Raw genomic sequence first — 5418 nt, 5'->3', positions numbered from 1 at the left:
TTGGTCCACATGAACAATGTCCAAACAATTACCCTAAGTATAGTTAAGGTGTATTAGCCCATGATCAACCACTTTACATAATTGTTATACCAATTTCTAATGATCACATGTGATGAAGCATAAAACAATCAATTCACTCAATTGTTGCAATTCCATGTTTCACATGTTTCATTACTTTTGTTGCAAGCTTAACTTGCCACATTCCTACCATGTTGCCATGTTTCAAGGTATGAGAAACTCATGTTGCATTCACATGTTGCACTACTACCATTCATAAGCAATCAAGTATGAAACAAACAGAATTTGAGAATGTTGCATATGTATGTTTCAGTGACAATGGCATGGTGACATGGATGATGCATATGTTTATGAAATGAAATGCACTTTTTGTAGAAGCCAAACACCTAGGGTGTTACACAAGTGGTGGTGCATCTTCGATTCATCTCGTAGATGGACCACCTGCGGAGAGCAAAGCTGAGATATCACCCCCTAGAGTTGCCCTGACGCTACTATCCGACTCACGAGCTTCCTCCAATGCCAAGCTCTCCTTCAACTGCGCCACCACGGTAGCCATCGTTGGCCTTTGAGCAGCAGCATCTGAAGTGCACTGGTTCATAGTGTCCACCACCTTCCACATGGAATTCACATCATAGGCACCTTCCAGGCGCGCATCGGCGATACGACTGATGTCTTCACCTGCAGTTATCATCTGGTTGACTCGCTGAACGATGTGGCCATGGCCTGGCAGTATCGGAGCCTTGCCGGTGGCTGCCTCCAGCAGAACAACTCTGAAGCTATAGACATCAGTGCTCTCGGTGAGCCTACCAGTGTGGTAGTACCTGAAGAAACAGCAGGCAAGAGGGTGCGTTCAACAAGAAGTGATGCTCTTACCAATAAGATTGTTTCATTACTTTCATCATAAACACTTGTACGAGCAGGGGCATGCATACTCACTCTGGATCGATGTAACCCGATGTGCCAGCTGCAGTGGCTGATATGTGAGTCTGAGTGTCGCTTAGATAGGTTTTCGAAAGTCCAAAATCTGCTAGTTTGGCCTCCAGATTTCAACCCAGGAGAATGTTGCTGGTCTTCACATCACGGTGGATTATTGGAGGGTTGCATCCTTTGTGCAGATAATCCAGGCCTATGTATGGCACAGCAAGTTCCACAAAATCAAATTATATACAAAGAAGAGTGTATGGAGGATTTGCTTAAGGACCATGTTTTTCTTCCTCAAATTTAAAATATACCTTGTGCAGCTTCAAGCACTACTCGTACACGTGTTCCCCAATTCAAGGTTTCAGCACCACCATTTTTACCTGCATTGTATCAGCAGAAAAGAACATTGTTGATGGAAATATTTTTCTGTTTCTAGTTTTTTTCCCATAAGTAAATTGGACAACTTACACACAATAGGACCAACAGTTTGATAAATTGAATACACACGTCATACATTAAATAAAGGAAATAAAGCGTTATCCATTTCTACTCATTTCTCATCCTACTGTTTAGATGTTCAGATAGAACAAAATAAAAGGGTGTCTAGCTCCCATAGGAACAGAACGTGTGTCCATGATTTAATAACATCAACTACTTCAGATGATAGAGGTTTATTTCCTTCGTCCTAAAATAACTGCACAGATCATTTTTGAGGAGTCAAACTTTTTATATTTGACTAAATAAAACATACTAATATCTATGATGAGTAATAAGAATCGTTTTATTAATAGTGAAATATATTTTCATAATAAAGATATTAGCAATAGCAAATACAAATTTTGATATTAGTTTCTATAAATCTAGTCATACTTAAAAGAATTTGACTCCTCAAAAAACGAGATGCGTAATTATTTTGAGACAGGGAGAATAGATAAAAAGGGTAGACCCAGTGCCGGAGGTTCCCACATGAGTGGGGTCTAGGAAGAGAAAACCCAAGGCAAGCCTTCCCCCTGCAAAATCTGCGGAGTGGCTGCTTCGAACCCACGACTTGGTGACTCAGTGAGACAGCTCTCACCACTGCACCAGGCCTGCCCTTCAGACGGGAGAATAGATAACAAAAAAAAATGGACATTAAAATATCTAGCAGTTAATCTAAAGGGCAAATTAAATGCATTCAGATGATTATTACTTAGTAGTCAATTATGAGTGACTGCAAGTACAAACCTCTCAGATGATCAAAAAGACAGCCTTGAGACAAGTACTCATAAACAAGTGCCAAGCGATCTCCTTCCCAGCAGTAACCAACCAAAGAAACTAGATTCCTGTGATGCACCTTTGTCAAGCTCTGAACCTAATTAACAAGGTACAAAAACAAAGGAAATTATAATGATTATAAAAAATGGACTTCTAAATTTTCTGTGCACTTTCTTTTATGACTGAATACAACACCTCAGCCAGAAACTCATCCAGCCCATGTAGTGATGACTCAGAACGCATCTTGACAGCAACCTCAGTACCGTTTTCTAATCGGCCGCAGTACACACGACCAAAACCTCCATGTCCTATGAACCCTTCGAAATTATTAGTTATCTTCTCCAGCTCTTTGTACGTGAACTGGCGACTCTCGCTATTTTGCAGGTTGCCCCCATGGCCTTTTGCACTTCTAGGAACATTATTCTCAAGTTCTGGATCTCTCGCAAGATCGTCATATGTAGATTCTGGTCGCACTAGTCTCAGAGACATATATAACAAATATACCAGATTTAGAAAACTTCGAATATCTGTATACTTAATGCAGGTGACAAAATGAATAAGTACACACCGTTGGGATGCATTTTCTTTCTCCAGATGAAATATCCAAGAAAAAGTATAGCCACTACCAGCACAGATACCCCTATTGAGACAGCTTTGACAATTGTCCCTTTTCTTGATGGATTTGTTCTTTGAGCGCACAGAGGCCCAACAACAAGCTGGTCATAGCTAAAACTGAAAAAGACAATCAGATCAGTTTTTTTTTTAAAAAAAAAAGAAAAATCGTCTCTTTGAGAATCACATAAAACAGCTACAACAAATTTTGAAGCATCAAGAAGGAAGCCAAAACCTGAGAACAAGTTGTCGTGTGAGATTTTTACAAAAAGATTCTGGAAGCGGGCCACTCAGATGATTGCCAGACAAATTTCTGTAGAAAGTGACAGTCAAATGGTACTGTCCCGAGCCTAGATTAAATTTGCAGCCAAATACATTTACTTACAGAACTTGAAGTGATGACAAACTTGTTATGAAATCAGGTATGAGCCCATTTAAGTTGTTATAAGACAAATCCCTGAAATGTATCATGTGTGCACAACTTATTAGGAATATCAAAAATCGAATAACCTTGTTCTTCAAACAAAATAGAGGTACACCTGCGCGTATCCCAAACTATAACTGAATAACAAAATATGGTAATTAGGTACATCAAGATGTAGAGCATGATTTGTGACATATCACCCAATATTGTGTCAAGTCTTGTGGGGTATAAAACAAATCCATATAGATTACTCAATTAGAGCAAAGTCATGGAAAAATGGCGAGTATGCCGTGGTCCTTCATCAATGAATTTCAAATATTCCAATATGCCATTCAATTTATATCGGAGAATATGATTATCATCAAAGAGGAATATATTTCAAAGACTGAGTACTAATTAAGTTGAGTAAATTAAACATGTAGGCATACGGAAATAAGGATGTCAGAAAAAGGCTCTCCTATAATGGTCTCATCAATTCAATTGATAAGGAAGATTACAAGCCTAATTCATGCTCCTAAAGGAAGCATGATGCTTGTTGTTACTCTTCTTCATTCTTTTTGTTTGATGCTTTAGAATTAATGTGTGCGTGGTCAAATAACATTCTAAGCTTTGCATATAAATCTGTCTAAATTTGAAATTAAACCACTGGATATGTCAATACTTTCATAGTATTGTCAATATTAATTTTAGTGAAACAAAGAAGGTATTGTGAATAATAACATGTTATAGAAATTCAAACAAAAAAAAATGAGAAACATGCCAACAATTTGTTTTGGCGTTTTGCCCTAACTTAAACTTGGTGCATTATTTTTGCTTACTTGGTAGAGGCCATAGAGCCTCTATTTGAGAGGCTGCCCATTCAGGCTTCCGACATAAAGGCTCACAGATCGTCTTAGTACCATTCTAAAAGGTTGGGTACACCCCTCTAGATGAAGTTTTTTTTAGGAATCAGGAGGGGCAAAGTGCCCCTACTGGTTAATTTCTTTTGTAAAACCTTTACCTTTTACCTTCTGTTTTTGTGACTTCTCTAGGCAAAGTTAGGAGGACTTCTCTCTCTAGTGATCCATAGTGGAGTTTTTTTTTTTTTTGTGCTAGCATGAACATCTGGAAGCTTAAGCTTAGAGAGTGACTTAGGTAGAATTAAGGATTAAAACTTGCAAAAGTAGATACAGTGGTTTCAGTGGAACAAAACCTTAAGACCAGTACAATATATTGGCAAAAGGTGTAGGCTGAAGAAACGAACTTATACACACAATAAGCGTCTAGCTAGGTGCAATCCCTAATGTACTGTCTGGTTCTCTATCATTGAGTGACTTTAATCACAAGTGTTGTTAAAGTTTCTAAAATTACTCTAAGCCAACAAAAACCGTATCAATTGAAACAATATAGTGTAGTAACCAGTGAAGCACTGTTTCTAGCACTCACAAAGTTTCGAGTGCCATGGGCGATGTAAAATTCAGAGATATTTCACCGCTCAAGTCGCTGTTGGAGAGATTCCTGGAGCAGAATATTGTTTTCAAGTTAATCAACACAAGTAAAAATCATAAACATAAGAATCACAATGCAATATATTCGAAACGATGTTTACAAATACTCACAGTGATATTATCCTAGCAAGGTCAGCACTTGGATTGTTGCACATCACGCCGTTCCATAATGTATCTGGGAAACAAGGATCCCCCGTCCAGTTTCTCTTGACTAAATACTTGATTTTAAAACCCATAATAGCATCAACTATCATGGCACAAATAATGAATGTGATGATCAGGTCATTACATGCATCATTATAAGTAAGCTTCCATAATGTATCTGGGAAACAAGGATCCCCCGTCCAGTTTCTCTTGACTAAATACTTGAGTTTAAAACCCATAATAGCATCAACTATCATGGCACAAATAATGAATGTGATGATCAGGTCATTACATGCATCATTATAAGTAAGCTAGGGGGCGCTAATTTTTTGACACAACCAGTAGTGGTTGAAGAATATTTCATGGTGCAAAAAAGGACTTGTATTGTTGCATATCTAGATGGGTAGCAAAGCTACGTAACTAGAAAATTGAAATGACTAATTCGCAAAAAAAAATGAAATGACTTACAATTTAGAACGAATCGGAGGGAGTATTGTATATACATCAGGAGGAGAGGGTACCGAGAACTCACAATCATTAGGCATTAATTGTTGATGG

At 38.1% G+C, this 5418-nt stretch overlaps 1 pseudogene; it reads right to left on the bottom strand.

Moving 5' to 3' along the window:
• Window positions 1-439: 439 nt before the first annotated feature.
• On the bottom strand, window positions 440-4952 carry LOC136534365 (receptor-like protein kinase At3g21340; annotated as a pseudogene).
• Window positions 4953-5418: the final 466 nt, after the last annotated feature.

Source organism: Miscanthus floridulus, unplaced genomic scaffold (genome assembly GCF_019320115.1).
Source record: "Miscanthus floridulus cultivar M001 unplaced genomic scaffold, ASM1932011v1 os_1846_1_2, whole genome shotgun sequence".
NCBI lineage: Eukaryota > Viridiplantae > Streptophyta > Magnoliopsida > Poales > Poaceae > Miscanthus > Miscanthus floridulus.
The sequence above is the reverse complement of the archived record's forward strand: the minus strand, read 5'-3'. Positions and strand labels throughout refer to the sequence as shown.